Source organism: Crinia signifera, chromosome 1, assembly GCF_055691185.1.
Source record: "Crinia signifera chromosome 1, ASM5569118v1, whole genome shotgun sequence".
In the NCBI taxonomy this organism is placed as follows: Eukaryota; Metazoa; Chordata; class Amphibia; order Anura; family Myobatrachidae; genus Crinia; species Crinia signifera.
The window spans coordinates 75,962,744-75,985,134 of record NC_139217.1 but is presented as its reverse complement, the minus strand read 5'-3'; the positions used below and the strand labels follow the sequence as shown (position 1 = coordinate 75,985,134).

Sequence of the window (22,391 nt, the reverse complement as noted above, 5' to 3'; positions counted from 1 at the left end):
TAAAAAGTATTGGTACTTATATACTAACTGGGCTGCCGATTTTGAAATCGGTTCCATCGCATCGCATCCGACCATATCGCATGCGACGCGATGCGATGCGATACACCCGATTTTTCCATAGGATTCAATGTTAAAATGGACTGAGTCCATTTTAACATGGAATTCAATGGGAAAAGGGGTCCTTTTCATACCCCTACTTACAAGTGGGCATGGAGTTGGATATAAACCTGTGGCGAGCGTAACGAGCCACCAAGCCCGAAGCGTGGCGAGCGTAGCGAGCCCCGCGAGGGGACACAGAATACCGTCCCCTCGCGGGGCACGCTTCGCTCGCCACGCTTCGGGCTCGGTGGCTCGCTACGCTCGCCACACGTTTATATCCAACTCCATGCCCACTTGGATAGTAGGGGTATGAAAAGGACCCCTTTTTCCCATTGAATTCCATGTTAAAATGGACTCAGTCCATTTTAACATTGAATCCTATGGAAAAAGCGGGTCATCGCATCGCATCGCATGCGATATGGTCGTATGCGATGCGATGCTTAAGTTAAGGCATACAATCAAAAAATCGGCAGCCCAGATAATACATAAGTACCAAAGTATTGTATCGTTCCAGGTGAGGTCCCTTTTGCGATGAGATGCAGACCACAGCGCCTCCTTGTGGATGTAGTTTAAACACCGGAATATAACGGGACGAGGGCGGGCGTCTGTGGAGGTTCTCTGTGGGCCTATTCTGTGCGCTCTTTCCACTATCATCCCGGGTGCTCAGCCAGGGATCAGGCAGGTTTGCAGGCGTGAATCGGGTCCGGTCCGGGCTCGGTGGCTTGCTACGCTCGCCACAGGTTTATATCCAACTCCATGCCCACTTGGATAGTAGGGGTATGAAAAGGGTCAGCTTGTCCCTCCAGCACCGGAACCGGAAGTCGGCCCCAAAATATTTTCATTTTTGAAACTAAAATTGAGTTTATCAGGTCTTGAGTGCTTCTACCCAAAAGCTATAATTCTACCCCACAATTTGTATAAGAGGCTTTCTGCACATTTTAATTCTTTCAATGTTTGCGGTTCCAGAAACAGGGGCGGGCAGGGGGCGGGGCAAAATCACATTACAAAAACCTATATAGGCGGCACCTATAGCGGTGCCTCAGTAACAGGGGGGTGCTTTCTGCCTTTGTTATAGCACGCCCCTGTCACTCAGACAGCTATGATTGGTTTTACTCTCTGCTGCTTATACTGGTCAGTGCAGCAGCAGCACCCTCTGCATCCCCCCTTCCCCACCCGGCAGATGCACAGACCCGCACACCTTCTCACCCTCTGGTGTGTGCATTATGGAACCTTGCAAACCCTCCTTCCCAACGCAGTGGCAGCAGCATGGACCCCTACACCTTCTCTTTCCCCTGACAGGTGCATGGCGGAACTTCCCTGTCGGACCGGTGCACGGATCAGCCCTCCTCCCAGCATGTCTGGCATAGGCTGCTCCCTTCCCTGTGGGCGCCTCTGCTGTGTGTTCAGCACAGACCGCTGTCAGCTACATGTGAAGGGGACACCCAAGAGCCATGCCCGGCTTCGGGTAAGTGGTAGCCCCAGGGCAGGGACTGGGCAGACGGGAGAAGGCCAGAGGCGGGAGGTCAGTAGCCGGGTGGAATGCAGGTGCCGTGTGCCACCTGTCTGGGTAAGAGCCGGAGAGCAGACAGTGGGGATGTGTAAGGTGCATTATATGCATACGGGTAATTAATAATGTGGGGCAAAAGTAAGAGATTATGTGGGGCATTATGTGTAAAGGAGCATTGAATAATGTGGGGCATATGTAAAGGACATTATGTGTATGGGGCATTATGTGTCATTATATGTATAAGGACATTAAAAATGGGGGACATACAGCATGTGTAAGGTGCATTATGTGTATACAGTAATGGCATAAATAATGTGGGGCATATGTGTAAAATGCCTTATGCGTATATGGGCATTAAGCATGTGGGGCATATGTGTAAAATGCCTTATGTGTATATGGGCATTAAGCATGTGGGGCATATGTGTAAAAGGCCTTATGTGTATATGGGCATTAAGCATGTGGGGCATAACTGTAAGGTGCCTCACCAACCGCTGACCTCACCGCACGTCACTGACTCTCTCTGCACCCAGGGCCGGCGCTACCCACTCAGCAGCTCCTGCAAAGCAGGGAGGCGCCATGCTGAAAAGGCGCTGTCTCCCTCCCTGCTCTGCTAAAGTTGCCTCAGCCCTCACTGTCACTGCCTCCTGCACGCCGCCTGCAGCGCCTGTCTGACAGCGGGCGGGCGGCAGTATAAAGAGCTGCTCCCTGCACCGCGAGTGCACACAGCCTGCGTGCCGCATGCAGTGCCTGTCTGACAGCGGGCGGCAGTATGGAGAGGCTGAGCAGCTCCCTGCACCGTGTGCACACTGTTCTCCTGCGACCTCCCCCCCCTTCCTCAATGACACTTGTGCTGAGGAATGTAGCGCTGGCTGTGAATGCTTGGATGACTTGTCATGTCCGGATCCGCCCCCTACCCATTGCTCCCTGCGCCTGTCAGCTGTCAATCAAATGACGAACAGGCAGCACCTCCACTTCCTTCCCTCTTCTCAGTGTGCTGTGCCAGTGCCGCTGCCAGTCCTCAACACTCCGCCCCCTCTATCTCCTCCCCTCTTCTTCCATCTCCTCCTTCTCTCCCCTCCTTTCCCCCTCAGTCAGGAGAGGGGTGTAATTGCATCCTCAGCGTCCTGCCTACTCAGATAGAAGAGTAGGGACTGCACAAGAGTTAAACAGCGAAGGAACAGTGAGTCTTTTATTATACATGTTTATAACAATTTTTTTAATAATTGTAGATTTTTTATATATTAATTTAGACACTTTTTAAATATTGGGCTGGGTTATGTGCCTAAAGGTACACACTGCAATAGCAGCGTGCGATGCGTTGTGCGCTCCTGCGGGCATCAAATAGTATGTGCTGCACATACTTTTTGGGTACTTATGTAGTATCTGGGCGTCCGATTTAGAAATCGGGTCGGATCGGGCACATCAATCGCATGCAACCATCGGATGCGATGCGATGACCCGATTTTTCTATAGGAATCAATGTTAAAATGGACTGAGTCCATTTTAACATGGAATTCAATGGGAAAAAGGGGTCCTTTTCATACCCCTACTATCCAAGTGGGCATGGAGTTGGATATAAACCTGTGGCGAGCGTAGCGAGCCACCGAGCCCGAAGCGTGGCGAGCGTAGCGAGCCCCGCGACAATACCACAGAATACCGTCCCCTCGCGGGGCTCGCTTCGCTCGCTGGGCTCGGTGGCTCGCTACGCTCGCCACAGGTTTATATCCTGCTCCATGCCCACTTGATTAGTAGGGGTATGATAAGGACCCCTTTTTCCCATTGAATTCCATGTTAAAATGGACTCAGTCCATTTTAACATTGATTCCTATGGAAAAATCGGGTCATCGCATCACATCGGATGGTCGCATCCGATGGTCGCATGCGATGCGATATCGCATCGCATCGCATCTGATTGTATGCCTTAACTTAAGGCATACAATCAAAAAATCGGACGCCCAGATACTACATAAGTACCACTTTTTGTTCTGCTTTCGGATCAAGTCGCACACACATTGCATGCATGCCGTGCGATGTGATCTAGCCCATAACATATGCGATTCTCGCAGCGTGTATGGGCACCTTTAGAACCTGTAACATTTTGCGGACACAGCACTGAGATGGTGGATGCATACATGTACATGCACCCGAGATCCTCCATAGGATCGCATGTTGCATATGCTCCGACAATCCTGCTGCAGCTTGTTGCAATGGCAATGTGAAAGGGCACAACATTTTTGGTTTGCAGGAGAGCGCCGGACACCCTAGCACCGGCCCTGTCTGCACCTGTCAAATTTGCCCCACCTGCAGCGCACATGTTTTTTTTTTTCATTTGAAAAAAAAAAAAGTGCTTTGCAATCAAGTCGGAATTAGGCCCTATCAGGGCCGGTGCAAGGCACCGGAGCGCCCCAGGCGAGTCGGGGTGGGGGCGCCCCGGTGCCGTGGGGGGGAGGGACCTGTCCTGCGGCGCTGTGTATTTAAATCTGGCGGCGGAGGCAGCGGGGGTCCCTGCAGTCCATTAGAAATCACGAGCGCTATCCGCCGGGCTATGCGGAAGCGCTTCTAGTGTGAAAACTCTGGCAGCACGCTGATTGGCTGAGATCAGCCTGCGCCGTGCTGCCAGAGTTTTCACACTAGAAGCGCTTCCGCATAGCCCGGCGGATAGCGCTCGTGATTTCTAATGGACTGCAGGGACCCCCGCTGCCTCCGCCGCCAGATTTAAATACACAGCGCCGTAGGACAGGTACCCGGGCAGCACAAAATGCCGCCCTCCAGTGGCCGGCGCCCTAGGCAAATGCCTAGATTTGCCTAGTGGTGGCGCCGGCCCTGGGCCCTATATTACAACTGTTAAGGGTTTCTTGTTTGTTTTTGCTGAACATAGCACTTGCCAACGCAGGTAAGGTAACGTTAGTCAGACTGAATAGCTAGGGGGAGCTGTCTACCTCCCCAGTGAGCAGCAGGTGGCGCTAGCAGTCTTCGCAGACAGCAGCGCAGTCCATTCATTCCAGAGAAGAAGTAGGGAAGAGGGAAGGAAGGGCTGGGAATTGTTTCCTGAGTGAGAGCTGTGAGCTGGAATTAGCTTCCGGCTGCTGGGGCTGCTAGTGTGGGGGAGAGTGAGAGCAGACTAGCAGCCAGCCAGCAGTGACAGCAGGGGAAGGGAGCTGGTATCCTCCTGGACTGGCCAGTAGACGCTGGTGTTGGATTGTCTGGTCCCAGTGGGGCTGTGGATTGCAGCAGCATTTGCAGTGGGGACTCTGGGTAAGCACAGTACACTGAATTACTGGTATTATGTTACCTTGCTCGGATGCCATACACCATTATGTCATGTGTTACCTCTAACCTGGTGACTATTATTATTATTGCTATCTATAAGGTATTCTGTTGATCTGAAACTTCAGTGCATTGTTTTATCTCATTGTAGTATCTCTAGTTCTATTTATCGCAGTTATTACAATGTATGTCAGTAGTTACATAGGGCACTGATCTGTATCTATGTTCATACACTGGTATATGTGAAATGATGCATGCATTCTGTGAGTCATGCCAGCCCAGTCCCATAGCAGGGACCGGTCACCTGCAGTGTCTCTGGTGGGTATGATGTAGGCATGAGCATTGGAGTATGGTAGAGTCTGGGGACTCAGCCCATGACCCTCTGTCCTATAGCACTAGTATCTCCCAGCCTGTCTGCTGTAGCTGTGTTTGGAAGTAGGCAGGAATGTATGGCCCCAGGGCTGGGTGCATGAAAGCAGTACATGGTTTCCTTAGAAAGATCCTCGGTGCTTTCAAACATCTAGACCTGCATCTGATCTGAGCAGCTTTCATGTGGCGATGAGAAAGGCTGGGTAAACCCTTATGCTGCAGGCTTTGTGATATTAGAGCGCTTTGATATAGATTAAACTTGAAACAAATCAGAGTAATGAATCCGGTTATTGAAACCTATTGCTAGAATGTCCTTGATAGGTGACATGTATGATGATGTCATTAGATAAATCCTAATGAAAAGGAAGGGTGGGGACCAAATATGGTTTGTGTGTGTATGTATAATATATATTATGTTTATATGTAAATGATTTATTATTTGCTTATTCAGTATAAAAGGGTCATCTGTTTGCTCCCCGTCATCTACTGTCACATTGCAGATTATTTCTGTAGTTTGCTGATGCCAGTGATGGGGAAATGGTGAGAAATGTCTGAAGGGATGTAACAGGTTATCCATAACAATGGAGTTGTAATATGCCCTTCTCTTATACACTCGTCTTGCCGGCCTCTTCATGCTTATACTATACAGCAGGGCAATTGCGGCCCTCCAGATGTTGAGGAACTACACATCCCAAGATGCTTTGCATTAGTTTTGCTATGTGGCCATGCTGAAACTGATGCAAGGCATGCTGGGATGTGTAGTTCCTCAACATCTGGAGGGCCGCAATTGCCCAGCCCTGCTATACAGTATGTGGGTGGGAGGCCTTCAGAGAGCCTAGCTGGAGAGGATGAGTGACATACACACGCAGTTTCTGTGGCGTACACATGTGCCGGAGGACACGGAGGGCGAGCTGTACTAAGCATTGAAAAGTGATAACATGGAGAGTGATAAACCACCAACCAATCAGAACCTACCTGTCATTTTTTAAACACAGCCTGTGACATGGCAGTTACGAGCTGATTGGCTGGTGGTTTATCACTCTCCATTTTATCATTTTTCAAGCTTAGTACATCTGGGCCAGTATCCGTGGCGTACACATGTGCAGAGGGGACACAGTATCCGTGGCATACACATGTTCAGAGGGGACACAGTATCAGTGGCATACACATGTTCAGAGGTGACACAGTATCCGTGGCGTACACATGTGCAGAGGGGGCACAGTATCCGTGGCGTACACATGTGCAGAGGGGACACAGTATCCGTGGCGTACACATGTGCAGAGGGGACACAGTATCCGTGGCGTACACATGTGCAGAGGGGACACAGTATCCGTGGCTTACACATGTGCAGAGGGGACACAGTATCCGTGGCGTGCAGATGGGACACAGTATCCGTGGCGTACACATGTTCAGAGGGGACACAGTATACGTGGCGTACACATGTACAGAGGGGGAACAGTGTCCGTGGCGTACACATGTGCATGGGGGGGGGGGCACAGTATCCATGGCACACACATGTGCTGGGGACATAAAAGGCCTGATTCAGAGTAATATGCATATCATGGTTTGCTTACTGTTCTTATGGCGGGTGGACTGCTCATGCTCAGGATCCGTTCTACGCATGTGTAGAATGGATCTTGTGTTATTGCTGCCAATGCCAAAAGCCATAGAATGATTGACATGTTGTAACCTTTTGGGGGGCGGCCACATGGCCTGTTGTACAAAAAGGGGGGTTGTCTTCTGAAGCGGGTTTCCTGTTTTTGCACAGGATCCAATGCTGTGGGCACATATGGTGCTTTTATATTTTAGCAGGAGGTCAAACTTTAATAACACATTTCTAGAACTTAATATTCCATTATTTCAAACATTACCTATAAATACCAATGTCCTGCTATTATTCAGTGTTCTAATTGGCTGCTAGAGGTGGCAATAAGGCTCTACTTTCTATGGACATTTAGAATAGAACTGGCTGGGTGTTCTGTGCCCTTCAAACCATTAACCCATCATTGTCCGAATTCCATTACTGGGTGTTAATGTGTACAGAAAGCCTCCTCTTCTGAATGTACAGATACATTGCTTATGTGCAGTCTTGCAGATGCATTGTTTACGTGGAATTCCTTGTGTTGTACGGATATATATGGTATGGTATATTTACTCTATAGCAAATGTCTGTGTTACCACTCACCACTGGAAAAAGCGGTGATGTCATATTTCCTGGCTATGTCACCATGATGTCACTAAGCTAAAAAGGCTTCATGACTCCAGAATGTAGTTATAAATCTGTATTGAGACCTATTCATAGCTCAAAATAAACTTTAATTAATATTTTTAAAGTTAAAGTTGTGACAATGACTATGTTGCCCGTACTGTCTGTGTATCCCTTTTGCAGTTTTTACTGTATATTTTCATGCTGTCGATATTATGATCCGTTAAAGACTAACAAGTGCTCAGACGGTATATAAGTCTTTGCATAATATATTACTATATTCCACATATCATTCTTCAGGGATGCAGTTACAATCCCGGCGGTCGGGATCCCGGCGTTCAGAATCCCGACCGCCGAAATGCCGACACATTCTCCCTCCGTGGGTGTCCACGACACCCCTGGAGGGAGAATAAATTAGTGTGCCGAGCGTAGCGAGGCACCGGGCCCGCTGCGTGGCGAGCGCAGCGGGCCCGCTGCGTGGCGAGCGCAGTGAGCCCGCAAAGGGGGGCGATCCACGTCCCCCCCCCCTTGTCGGCATTTCGGCTGTCGGGATTCCGGCGTCGGGATTCTGAACGCCGGGATTCAATACTGAATCCATTCTTCAGGTGGGCGATAATCATAGCTACAAATTACAGTGCTACCCAGTCTGGAAACAATCAGAATCAATCAGATTATTTATAGATTTATAATAACATTATTCCAGTGCTTACTGCATGTATAAACCACACTCTGAGATAACCTCTCTCCAGAGTCACAAGTGACTGCATTAGATTTTTTTTTTTCCCATGATGCCCTCAGGCAAGAAGTACCAGGGTCAAGGTGCGGTGATCAACCACAGGCTCAGACCCTATGTAAAGAACCAGGACAGATGTAAATGAGCATTCAGATGGAGGGGCTGAATCAATGGTGGGCACAGTACCAGTGTTTGTGCTGTTTCTGCTGCTGCGCATGTGAGAATGGTCTAGAAACAATTGACATTGGAAGGTGACCTATAGTCTTTACATGAAGAGGTGTTATGGGAGTGTCATGGTCCTGTTTCGCCATGTGGCTGTCCTCTTGTTTGCAGAACCACAGCGGGTATATCTTAGGAGTTACAGGGGAGGCTCTGTGTAAGGTGGGGGCTGCTCGTGGAGTCAATGTTGCTTTGATGGTGGATAGTGTAACCGCCAACACAATCAAACATTGAAAAGTAGGTGTGTCAGGGCTTGAAAATCCATTGGCAATTTCCATACTTGAGAATGGGTGAGGCATCACAGTCGTACATGATCTGTGTCTCAATCAGCTCAGAGTCTGGTTTCCCTATCTCACCTATGTGAGCCATGACTAGCTTGCACCCTTCGCACTTTGGCGGAGGAGCGCAACCCTAGCTCCACTTTACTCACTGTAACACAAATCTTAAAAACTCATAAAAATGCCCAACAGACAGTCACGACTGTAGATCTGACTGGCATCTATATGATGAGATCTACAGGGCAATTGGACGTCGCGTAAGGGGTGTGAGGATGTGATTGCAGGCTACTCAGAAATAATGGAAGAAGACATTTTGTTGGGGAATTCTTATTTAATTAAAACATTTCTATTTATTGATATGCATGATAACATTTCTGCGAACGTAAGCCGGGGATTGATCTACTTTCAGTTGGGTCTTTAGCATCAAGGTCAGGGCTGGAGCCAATGGGCATGATTATGGTTGTTTTGCAAAAGCAAACTCCTTTAATGGACAAAACCATGCTGCTCTGCAGATGGGCAGATGTAACATGTGCAGAGAGAGAGAGTTACATTTGGGTGGGGTGTATTCAAACTGAAATCTAAATGGCAATGTGAGAATAAACCAGGCAGTATTTACTCTGAACAGAAACAAAATAACTCCCCCCAAATGTAACTCTCTCTGCACATGTTACATCTGCTCCACCTGCAGTGCAGCATGGTTTTGTCCATTAAAGTAGGAGTAAACCAACCCGAATCACCCCCAATGTGCGCTGATGACCAGCAGGTGGATTGGGGCGGTGCAGTTGCCTAGATACAGCAGACTTTCAATGCTGGTGGAAAGTTATTTCCAAATGCGCAATGTGCGATATTTCTTTTAATGAGGATTACACTGGGCATTATAGTAGGATGTTTTTATAACACTTATTTTTATTTTATTTCTTCAGTTTCCCCTGTTCTCATTCATTGCAGCAAGTGCCTTCCTATCTGCATAAGCGCATGCATGTAACTGATAGAATGCCTCACATATAAATGAGGTTTTTATACTTAAGTAACTGTAAGCAGCCATCTGCTTGCTGGGTCCTTGATCTTGTATCTGTCTGCAGCAGCCGGAGTGCTGGCCTCTCTCCTAGGTAACAGACATTCTCTGTGCACGCGGCAGGTTTGGTGCATTGCCATTGATGTCACAGCCCGGCACTGTGCTTTCATTTCACCAGTTTGTCCTCTATCACAGACACTTTGTGCACTATTTAAAGCTATCAGCTCACACATTCCGCTACATGACTGCTCAATGTGCAGCTGACGGATACGTTACCATCTGATTATTTTCCATCTATATAAAAAAAAAAAAAAAGAAACCGGGTTCTGTGCTATAATGTGACAAGTCTATTGCTGGTCCGATCGCAGCCTTATTGCACAGCAACCATTTTCTATGCATCTCTATTAGATTGGCCGTGCTGGGGTAGGGTCACTAGGTCGCAGTATGAAGGCCGACATCAATTCTGAAGACCAATAATGGTAGACAGATGAAATAGGTTGACAGGCCTAAGGTCGACAGAGTCAGATATTCGACAGTGGGAAGGGTGACAGTCAAAAGCTTGATAAGAGTTTTTCACAATTTTTATTTTCTTCCAAAACAGGCAGTATCTCATACCCTACCATCCAGTAGGACGCGGAGAGACAATATAATAGTGCCCACGAGGGCCTGGCCAATATAATAAGCCTGAGGAGGGCAGCTGTACATTGATATGGTGACCATGTGGACTTACATCGACATTTGGGACCAAAAAAAGTGAAAAACTCATGTCAACCTTTTTATTTATTTATTACCAGTTAGTTATATAGCGCACACATACTCCGCAGCCCTGTAGAGTATATATGAACACTCCCATTAGTCCCTGCCCCAGTGGAGCTTGCAGTCTATATTCCCTACCATATGTCCACGCACACACAGACATTCTAGGGTTAATTTTGTTGGGAGCCAATTAACCTACCAGTATAATTTTGGATTGTGGGAGGAAACCGGAGTACCCGGAGGAAACCCACGCAAGTACGGGGAGAATATACAAACTCCGCACAGTTAGGGCCATGGTGGGAATTGAAGCAATGACCTCAGTGCTGTGAGGCAGTAATGTAACCATTACACCATCCCTGCTGACCTGTTTGACTGTCATTGTTGACCTAATGCTTGTTTCGACCTTGACCCATGTCAAGCTTGCTGCCTGTCGACCTAGTTGGTGTAGACCTAATGATCGTATCCCACTACTATGCACCCACCTCAGTGTGTCCTATTGAAGTAAAACTTACAACCCATCCTGATGATAATCATCTGCTGGTTGTTGTATAGGAGCTTTTGTCATTCACCTTTAACCAAAGACGGGTATTGCTGGGCATATCCAGATGGGATCTATGCGAGTGATGGGTGGGCTTATTTTCTATATGTGTAAATGTCTGTGTGTCTGTATCGCAGAATTACTGCCCTTGCTTATAGAACGGAACACGTTACCATTATTGTCGCAGACTCGCGCCTTTGTCATGTCACAATAGCCTTTAAAATAAATGGTCAAATTATTTGTTATTTAAATGCACATGCCAATACATATAGTCCAAAAGGAAAAATATTTGAATCCCTAATCCTCGCCTTGTTATTACAGCCCGTGGCCCTTTCACTAGCAGCAGGCCCCTGCTTTGTAACCACAAACAATACTGGAAATGAGAAGATCCAAGCCTAATAAATCCTATAAACCCTCCAGTCTGAGGACGCGATTATCGAGTCGGGGGGGGGGGGGGGGGGGCACGCGTACACACTATTGCTTAATATAACCTATGGGGATATTCTTCTTTTAGGTATATTTTAGGTGAACGATACTGTTTTATTTTTGTTGCATGAATTTTAGGAAGCCGTTCACACATTGTGTGCATCCATCAAACTGTATTCCATATGTTTGTTGATTCATATATTTTATTACGTAAACACACAACATCTGGCAAGTAGCCAGGCACTGATTCCAGCAGAAGGTCTTATGGTTTGTAGCAGATATTGCTAGTATTGTAGGCTGTCCAGCAAGGCATCACTACTCTACATCCTATCAAGGCCAAGGTATTGTGACAAGGATCACAAATTCGGGGACTCAGATGAAGACTTTGTTGTTTTATTTTAAACAGCAGGGCACAGCATCTTAGGTTAATCCATATTGTTACAGGCAGTAGCATACAGGCAATCTTAGCATTACAGACTTTTGCAAGGGCTCCAGTGATTTCTACAATAGCCCACACACCCCTGGCCTATCGCTTGGGCAGCTATTACACCATCAAGAGCAAGGTGACTCTGCCCTGGAAACCCTTATATCAGGAAATCCCAGGAACTGCTGATTACACACCTGGGATTCTGCTACTGCATCCAAAACCTGGTCTGGATCCTCCACATTGCTTTCATGTGGGGAGATGCTGTCTCTACCACACTATGGGCCTTATTCAGATCTGATCGCAGTACAAATTTGTTCTCAAAATGGGCAAAACCATGTGCACTGCAGGTGGGGTAGATGTAACATGTGCAGAGAGAGTTAGATTTGTGTGAGTTCTTTTGTTTCTGTGCAGGGTAAATACTGGCTGCATTATTTCTACACTGCAATTTAGATTTCAGCTTCAACACACCCCACCCAAATGTAACTCTCTCTGCACATGTTACATCTGCCCCACCTGTAATGCACATGGTTTTGCCCATTTTGAGAACAAATGTGTACTGCGATCAGATGTGAATAAGGCCCTATGTTCTAAAAACAGACAGAATCACGCTTCTAGGAATACAGTGCAAGGAATTGTGAACTTGCAGATGAGACTATAAAAACATACATTTATTCGCAAAATGAGATGTATTGACATCCTTTACTGAAGTTTAGTAACTTGTAGCAACACGTTAGACATAAACTTGTCATCTATATATACTGTATAGTGTTCATTCTAGCACCCGCTATCTTTGAAAAGCCATGCAGTTCCTCTTCCCTGCTTGGGGTGTCGCTGTCTGCTGTTGTGCTTCTAGCACAGTGCAGTCTGTATATCCACACTGATATGCAAACTAGACCTGTGCTAGAAACACCACAGCAGACAGTGACACCCCAGGCAGGGAAGAGGAACTGCATGGGTTTTCGAAGATAGCGGGTGCTAGAATGAACACTACTGTATATGTCTGTGTGTTGGCAGCAAGTGAAACTACATCTTTCTCTCTTACATATGCACACAGAGGCAATCACAAGGTAGCCGACTAGCTTTCGATGCATTTACTTTTTTGTTTTGTTAACTGTAGAGAAAAGCTTCATACTGACTGAGGCAAATTAGTTACGGAAGATTTTAATTTAGTTACTACGTAACTCTCATTATTACCATTTTTATTAATAACCTTTTATGTTGCCAGTAGGTGTTACTACGTGTATGTATACATTTTGGAAGGGAAACCACTACTTGCTATTAATAAGGATCACATAGTTTAATATGGAAGTGAGAGAGTTATGGGGGAAAGTGGTATCCACTCGCATTATGGGCACTGATACTGTATGTCCCCATGTAAGAATTTGGAGAATGCTGGCAAGTGCGACCCCCCCCCATCATTATCAGCGCTGTTATCTACAAGATAACACGCCGATACCTGTATTTATCGGTTTTGACAGCTGCAGGTAGCATTGCACATTTAACATAGCAGTGGCTACTCTGTCTCGCTCGGCCAGCTCCAGGCTGCACAGGAGATCTTGTGAATGCCCAGAAAGCCATCCGGGAGGATAGATGGAGCACCTCAGCGGTAGACTGACGCACTGTGGTGCTCGCAAGGATCACTGGATAGGCTTACCTCCCAACTTTCTGAGGTCCATAGTCCAGAATTGTACATGGGCCTGAACAGGGGGTTTGGCTTTCGACAAAAAGGGCCTGGTTTTGCGGAGTGTCAGCGATTTGTGAAGCCATGCCCCTGTGTTGACATGACCAGTGCTGTGTGAGCTGATGGCCAGGATGTTCCCTGTCCCTCTACCTTCTGTGAATAGATGCTTTGCGTTCCGATATCCAGAGACCCAATTGCAGAATCACCTCCCACCCCACAAGTGGAAATAGCCAAACCAGTGGTAGAAAATCACGAGCACTATGGCCGCCTCCTAATAACTGCTTCTTAACAGACCATTCTATCTGCTTTCTGGGATGCACTATGATTACTTCTGTAATAGATCTAGCTGCTAAGATGTGCCGTAATAGCAATATTTGTATTAATAATAAACAGAAGCCATTAATTTGTGGTTAAAAGTAAACACGAAGGAAAGAAGGGAGAAGATGTTATTGAGACGGAGCGTGGAGGTTTCAAGAGGCCGTTGACAGAAGTAAATAGAGAGGCAGAGGCATGTAGCCGACATTAGACATTACATAAACACAGTATAGAGATGGTCAGACACTGCTCCCTCGGTGCGGAGAGACATGGGATGAACTCCCGGTATCTGGCAGGATATTATATGGTTGAGTACTCCTCAGGAATGAGAGAGGCCACCACGAGTATATGTATTATGTGGCAGCGCACACACCGTGTTTACAAATATAGACCAATGATATTACAGACTTTCAAACATCCACAGCACAGAGGCTCTAATCCACACAGGGGGAGATTTATTAAAGCATGGAGAGAGATCATGTTCTAACCAATTGGCTTGTAACTGACGTTTTACAGGCTGTGTTTAAACAAATGCCTACAATGAGCAAAATGTACTTATATCTGTTCCCCCCCCCCCTCACACTGGCCTACTATATAGTCTCTGATATGCTACCCTTAGACAGAGGGGGGTGCTGGTTATAAACTCCAGGTCATTGGCAGCAACCTCAAACCCACACACCTTGTATAGCAGGGGTGGCCAAACCGGTCCTCGAGATCTACCAACGTTCCACGTTTTCCAGGTTACCTAGCTGCTGCACCGCTGCAGTCATTACTAACTTTCACATTTTCAAACATGCTGCATTCATTCCTACTATAGATCCACAGGTTGCCTGGAAAACATGCACCGTTGGTAGATCTTGAGGACCGGGTTGGCCACCCCTGTTGTCTCCTCCAAGATGGGACTCCAGTAAGTAACTTTTATTAGACCAGACAGTATTAGGATTTTTTTTATGATTATTATAAAGGGCCCCTTACACTTGTGAGATTTTGTCATATTTGACCCAATTCAGGTGGATTGAGTCAATTTATCTGACAAAATCTGATGTGTCTGATGTGTAGGGCCCAATGCACAATCCTGTGCCATTGGGTATAACCAAGAGATTGCAAGAGATTGATCCTCCTGCACATAGGATAAATCTCGAGTCAATCAGGTCCAATTTGTTAGACAATAAGTTGGTCAAGTGTAAGGGGGCCCTTAGGTTCATTCCATGTGACTTCTCACATTATCTTTCATGCCAAAAAAAGGGGCGAGGGATTACACAAATTGAACTGAATCGCATTATCGTAGTTCCCCTTTGTAATGCCAGTAATGTGGGCAATGCTTACCAAGGGGTAGGGCAGCGATGATGCACAATAGCCCTGCAGAACCCCAGCTCCCACCAGCCATTCTGCGCCTCCTATAGCTACACCACTGCATGCAATACCCCATTCACACCATGCTTTTTTTCCACCCAGGTCTGCCCTGGGAACAACCCGGGTGTAGTGCTGGTGCGAATGGTTCCCTTGCCAAAATCCTGGGAGCCATGTGCAGGCATTTCAGTCCTGGTAGCTACAAGGGTTGCTCCCGGGATCTTCCCGGGCTATGGTGCGGTGTGAATGGGTAACCCAGATCGAGTGACCCGGATCTCATTCAAAGTATGTAGGAAGTAGCACTGTCAGCTCCAAACCCGGCCTCCTCCCCCACACCTCGACAACGCACTGTTGCTTGCTCCCAACCCGCAATAAGCAAGGCCGGTGATGGACCCTGGCATTTGCGGTATGAATAGGGTATGTCATTCTAACGTGACTCACGTTACATTTCTGTCCCTAGTCAATAGGATCTCATACCAATTACTCAAACCTGTAGAATCCACATGATGTAGGCCTGGTTGCCTGTTAAGATGTATAAAATATTTCCTCTGGTGATGATATCCATTTCCAGTTTGGTCCATCAGGCTCACTAGGCTCACCTGGGTAACTCTTTCCATCATATCCAACATGGAACCAGTCAGCAACGTTAGCTACATCATCTGAGGTCACAATGTTTTAGTAGCATACATATACTAAAAAGTAAGCAGTTATGTCAAATGAAAAGTTCTTGTATTGTGTATTTATTACATTACCCACTTAATGATGTGATTTTGTTGTGGGTATGGTTATGAATGCATAGCAACCTACAATTAATTCTGACCCTGCCCTTTGAAATACTCTACCCTTCCATCTAGTTTTCCCCATACATGATTGCTAGTTAATTTCTTATCCCACTTATCTTTACTTACCTGTCACTTATGTTGTGGCTTTCCAAGATACCACAGTTACACTAATGTGGGGTAGACACCAGGACGACCCGCTCACGATGCACATTGTGAACGGGTCGTCAGTGTCCCGTCCGACCCGCTCACGATGACGTGGAGCGCACGACCCGCTCACGATGTGCATCGTGAGCAGTACCGATCCATTTGCGACCCGCACCCGGGTGTATGGTCGTGTCCAGATCCTACCTGCTGCTGATTAACGACCAATCGACCCGCGAGACCGCGCATCGGATCGGAATCGGATCACAACAGGACAGAAAAGGTACCAAACACCACACAATCTACATCCAATCGGTCAGAATTGGATCTAGATTTATGTGATCCTTGTCGTCCTGGTGTGTACCCAGCATTCGCCTGTCTATTTGAGACTGTGATCAGGTTTCATTTGATAGACGAAGTGCTCCGCAGTACAGAACCGTCAGTCCAGCAGCATGTCATTTATTAGCTGCCATTATATCTGATCTTGCTTACCAATGGCCATGTGCCTCCCAGCCCCTGCCACCCCAATGGAACCTGGTGCAATGTAGAACAGGACAGATGTATTATCCTTGGGATCCAAGATAAATTCCCAATCCCATGTGTTATTTCTGCTCTGACGGATGGAATTGCTATTACAATCGAATGGATTGCTATAAAAAAAAGCAGCCCCTCAATCAGGTCAGATAACACCCAATGTTTGTTCAGAATTGGCAAACATCGGAGTTCGATGATTTTTTTATTTTATTTTTTTACTTAATGAGCTGCATAACGCAGAATTGCACCAACTGGTTTCTGATGTTTGGGCCCCTTTATGTTAATACTGAATATTGTTTTGTTGCCATATACTTTTATATTTGACCTACAGCATGCGACTATGTAGGTCAGTTTCCTGAGACTTGTTCCTCCTGTGAATTATCCAACATAAATCACCTATGACAGTTTACACTATTTCTAGTGTTTGGTGGGTTCCCGTGTCCTTTCTCTCCCTTTTCTCTTTCAATGGTCCTGGTGACACAGCTCAACACTGGGATGTAGGAGGGTCCGAAGGAGCCAGGCACCTATCCTAAAGTTTTAGAGGGTAGGCTCCTCCCCTACTGCATCCCTGGACTCTTCAGTTCGTGTTAGGTGCCCACTGGAGTGGGTGCTATTCTAAAGGGCTGCAGGAGCAGCCGAAGAATTAGAGTAGTTAGGGGATTTTTATTATTTTATTAACTTTTACCCTAGCTAGGTAGGCACAGTGTGAGGATTCTCATAGTGAATCCTCACACTGCTTGCGCAGCAGGAGCTGACAGAAGCGCGTCCTGTCAGCTCACTGTGCACAGGGGAGACGCTGTCTGGTCTCCCTGTGCAGCGCTTATAGCCTTTTCTAAAAGGCTGCCTGGGCTCCGGAGTACCCTGAAACCGGCTCCACGCTTAGGTGGGGATCATGGGGGACAGGCGCTCCGTGATGGCGGCGGCCATTTTATGCGGAGCTTACACGCTGAGCTCCTAGATGAGAGGACAGCAGCGTTGTGACAGGCATGTTCCAAGTGATCCCCATTTGAGGGGGAGACACTGGAACTAGGAAATCCTACCTAAGGAGCGGCTTGCTGGGGGTGGTTGGCGCCAAAAGGTCACGGACCCCGCAGCAGCAGGGACCTGTGGTCTCTTCCTTCACTCTGACTTTGGCGCCTTTCAGAACGCTTGCAGCGGAGCTGAGCTGGCTTACTGATCCTGGCAGAGTGACTTGGATTTCCTGGGCATCGCTTCCCCGCAGTTGAAACCAACAGACAGATAAGTGATTGGGTGCATTGCCTCTGTATAAACGCTTGTACATTGTTTGCACTGTGTATACTGATAGATATACTTTTATCACTTGCGTCATGTCTGAGCATCAGGCTGTGGTTTTGGGGGAGGGAGCCCTTAATGCACTGAGCGCGTGCAATGTTTGCACACAAAAATTTGTCCCTGAGCAGATGGCCAAGGGGGGCTTATGTATTACTTGCGCTGATGTGAGACCCATGGGCAGTGATCCCCATAGGGCAGAGCATATGGAACCTGCGTGGGCCAGGGCCCTAGGCAGGTCAGTAAACGCTTTGGTGCAGCTTTTGGACAGGCAGAGTGATGGGCTGGTAGAATCACAGAGACCTATGCCATCATCTCAGCAGTCGTCTGGCTCCTTGCCTCTTACCCAGGCAGATCCTGCACTTATCCAGGTGATGCAGGATACTGCAAAAGGGATTAACAGGTTCAGTGAAATGCTGGACAAAATGGATGATGTGGCAGGGACCCCTAGAAGGTCTTATGCCTTAACTACTGTGGTAGATGAAGAGGAAGGAGAGTATACTGACATCCCCTGGGATCAGGGTGATGATTTGGAAGAGAACTCTGCTGCTGGTATAGAGGATCTCATTATAGCTGTGAAGCAGGCTTTAAAGCTGACTGTGGAGGATAAGACTCCTGTTAAAGGTGTTTTTAAGCGACAGCGGAAGGAGGCTGTTACTTTTCCTTCAGATGAGGGGTTACAGGAATTGTTAGAAGGGGCTTGGAAAACTCCTGATAAGAGGCTTCAGATGCCTAAGCGATTCCTTAGTCTGTACCCCATGCCAGAGTCTCATGCGGAGCTCTGGGAAAAGGTCCCAGTTGTGGACGCTTCAGTGGCACGTTTGTCCAAGGCTACTGTATTACCAGTACAGGGCGGTGCAGCTTTTAAAGATTCTGTGGATAAAAAGCTGGAGGGAAACCTCAAGGCTATCTTTGAAGGGGTGGGGTTTACCTTACGACCCCTTATTGCTTCAGCCTGGGTTTCTAAGGCCATGATAGAGTGGGCTGGTGAATTATGCACCATGCTGCAGGCTGACCCGGGTGCATTACTGCTGGCAGAAAAGATTAAGGCAGCAGCAGAATATGCAGTTGAAGCAGAGGAGGAAGCTATTAAAATGGCAACCAGAGTGTCCACAGTCTCCATTAATGCCAGGAGAGTGCTTTGGCTAAAAGCCTGGGAAGCAGACAATGAGTCCAAGAAGGCTCTGGAAACATTAGCCTTCAAAGGAAAGGTACTCTTTGGTACCGAATTAGAGGAGATTATAAAACAGGCCACAGGCGGCAAAAGTACATTCCTGCCGGCCTCCTCAGCAAAGCAGACGTCCAGATTTTCTGCTTTTAAGCCGTCCTTTCGACCCTCCCCTAGAGGTGGTGTGTCCTTTCGAGGACAGTCTTTCAGGGGAAGGTTTCAGCCCTCTAGAGGCAAGACACAAAAGTCAAAATTTGGCTCTTTTCACAAGAAGCCTGCCAATAAAGGAGAGGATAAACCCTCTGCATGACTGTCAGGGGCTTTGCCCGACAGTGACAAAAGTGGGCGGGCGTCTCTCGCTCTTCAGGGACGCTTGGGCTTCTCTAGACCAGGATGCCTGGGTGCTAGACATCATAACACAGGGTTACAAAATCCCTTTCAGAGGGCCACCTCCGAAGAGGTTCATTCCCACATCCTTACCAAAGGAGGCACGGCTGCGTACAGCTCTTGTGAGAGCAGCGCACTCCCTTTTGGAAAAAGGGGTGGTGACACTAGTCCCCAAGACAGAGTGGAAGAAAGGCTTTTACTCCACGCTGTTCCTGGTGCCCAAACCAGACGGGTCTTTCAGACCAATACTAAATTTGAAGTCTCTAAATGTTCATTTATGGGTAGACCATTTCAAAATGGAGTCTCTACGGTCAGTACTCCTGAGTCTGGACCAGGGAGAATTTTTGGCGTCCATGGATGTCCAGGACGCATATTTGCACGTTCCTATACACCCGGAACATCAGACCTTGTTGAGGTTTGCCATAGGAGACCTGCATTTACAATTCCGGGCGTTACCCTTTGGGCTAGCAACCGCGCCAAGGGTATTCACAAAGATAATGTCAGTAATGGCGGCGGTGCTGAGGCTCAGGGGAATCACAGTAATACCCTATTTGGACGATCTCCTGTTCAAAGCAGAGTCAGCAGCCATGCTGCAGAGTCACTTGGCAGAGGCCATCAGTTTTTTGCAGGCTCACGGCTGGATTTTAAATTTGCAAAAATCTCAGTTGGTACCGTCACAAAGGCTCCAATTCTTGGGAGTCATACTGGACACCCATCTTCATCGGGTATTCCTCCCGGAGGTAAAGGCCAGGGATCTGGTCACCCTAGTCCAGGAGATTCTCAGGGCTCAGAGCATTTCAGTATGTAGGTGCCTCAAGCTCCTGGGGAAGATGGTGGCGTCATTCGAGACGCTTCAATTTGCCAGGTTCCACTCTCGGAGGTTCCAATGGAACATTTTGTCAGCTTGGTCAGGAAACACTTTGACCATGAAATCCGAGATGATAGTGCTGTCTTCGGACACCCGAGAATCTTTGAAATGGTGGACAGAAGTAGATTCCCTTCAGTGGGGTCGGTCATTACAGACCTGGGACTGGTTGATAGTAACTACCGACGCCAGTCTCAGGGGCTGGGGGGCAATAGTCCTGGATCTCAGGCTTCAGGGCCTGTGGACGGCAGAGGAATCAGCGTTACCAATCAACATCTTGGAGCTGAGAGCTGTCTGGAAAGTCATTTCCTTGGCGGGAGACAGGTTACAGAACCTCCCTTTGAGGATTCAGACCGACAATGCCACGGCTGTGGCGTATCTGAATCACCAGGGAGGTACACGCAGCAGATTGGCCATGTGGGAGGTATCCAGAATCTTCCTATGGGCGGAACAGAATGTTCCAGCTGTATCGGCTATATTCATCCCAGGAATAGAGAATATAGAAGCCGACTTCCTGAGCAGGGAGAAGCTCAAGGAAGGGGAATGGAGCTTACACCCTCAGGTGTTTCACCAAATCACTTTGATGTGGGGAACTCCGGATGTGGACCTGATGGCATCCAGGATCAACCGTCAAGTGCCCAGGTTCTATGCCAGAACAAGGGATCCACTAGCGGAGGCAGTGGATGCCATGACTATTCACTGGCAGGGAGATCTCCTTTATGCATTCCCACCAGTACCAATGTTACCGAGACTTCTGAAGAAAATACAGGGGCAGAAGGTTCCAGTGATCTTAGTGGCCCCAGATTGGCCAAGGAGATCCTGGTACTCGAGGCTTCAGAGGTTGTCTGTGGACTCATGGCGTCTACCTCTGAGACCAGACCTTCTAAGACAAGGCCCTTTCAATCACCTGGATTCAGATCGATTGATTTTGACGGCCTGGCTATTGAAACCACCATTTTGAAAAGAAAAGGGTTTTCTGAGGCAGTAGTACAGACTATGATAAAAGCCAGGAAAGCTGTATCTTCGGCAAATTATTATAGAGTCTGGAAGACTTACATTCGATGGTGTGAGAGAAGAAAGGCTCATACATCTCATTTTAAGCTATCAAGAATGATGGAATTCTTACAAGATGGTTTTTCATCGGGCCTAAGCCTTCAGTCACTGAAGGTGCAGATTTCGGCCTTGTCCATCTATTTCCAGAAAAAGATAGCCATTTTGCCGGGAATTTCAAACCTTTTTACAAGGAGTATCCAGGTTGAAACCTCCATACAAGCAACCAGTAGCACCTTGGGATCTATCACTGGTTTTGGAATGCCTTCAAAAGGCACCTTTTGAACCTTTAAGGTCGGCTGACTTTAAGTTTCTTACGTGGAAGCTAGTGTTTTTGTTAGCAGTAGCATCTGCTAAAAGAGTTTCAGAATTGGGAGCTTTGTCATGTAAATCTCCTTTCTTAATTTTTCATGATGACAGGGCTGTTTTAAGAACAGTGCCTCAGTTTTTACCGAAGGTGGTATCTACCTTCCATTTAAATCAGGAGATAGTTCTACCTGTGTTTCAACCCCCAGAGGGTTCTAAGAAAAGGGACAAGTTGAGAACTTTGGATGTTGTGCGTGCCTTACGCATATATGTGGACAGAGTGAAGAGTGTCAGGAAGACTGACACATTGTTGGTATTGTATGACGTACACTAGATTGGTTGGCCTGCATCTAAGCAGACTATTGCTAGGTGGTTGCGGTCTGTGATAGCCTTTGCATACACCAAAGTGGGTAGACCAGTACCGGCCAAAATAAATGCGCATACCACCAGGTCAGTTGCCACCTCTTGGGCGGTTCGACATGGGGCCACAGCTGAGCAGGTTTGCAGAGCTGCCACTTGGTCATCTGTTCACACATTTGCCAAATTCTATAGATTCCATGAGTTCGCGTCGGAGGACGCATCATTCGGGCGAGCAGTGCTGAGAGCTGCAGACCTGAGCGTACCCTCCCAAAGGACCGGCTCTGGAACGTCCCAGTGTTGAGCTGTGTCACCAGGACCATTG

The 22,391-nt window shown here is 47.5% G+C and overlaps 1 protein-coding gene across 7 annotated transcripts in view; it reads left to right on the top strand.

The window, feature by feature from the left end:
- Positions 1 to 4,606: 4,606 nt before the first annotated feature.
- The window catches only part of APBB2 (amyloid beta precursor protein binding family B member 2), a 290,968-nt gene continuing 273,183 nt past the window's right edge, over positions 4,607 to 22,391 (top strand). For 2 of the 7 annotated variants that reach the window (XM_083165766.1, XM_083165760.1), the window contains exon 1: positions 4,612 to 4,861. The gene's annotated coding sequence lies outside the window, so the exon portion shown is untranslated. Of the gene's footprint in view, positions 4,862 to 22,391 lie in introns of all 7 variants that reach the window. The other 5 variants (XM_083165762.1, XM_083165759.1, XM_083165764.1 and 2 more) reach the window with 4 other exon arrangements.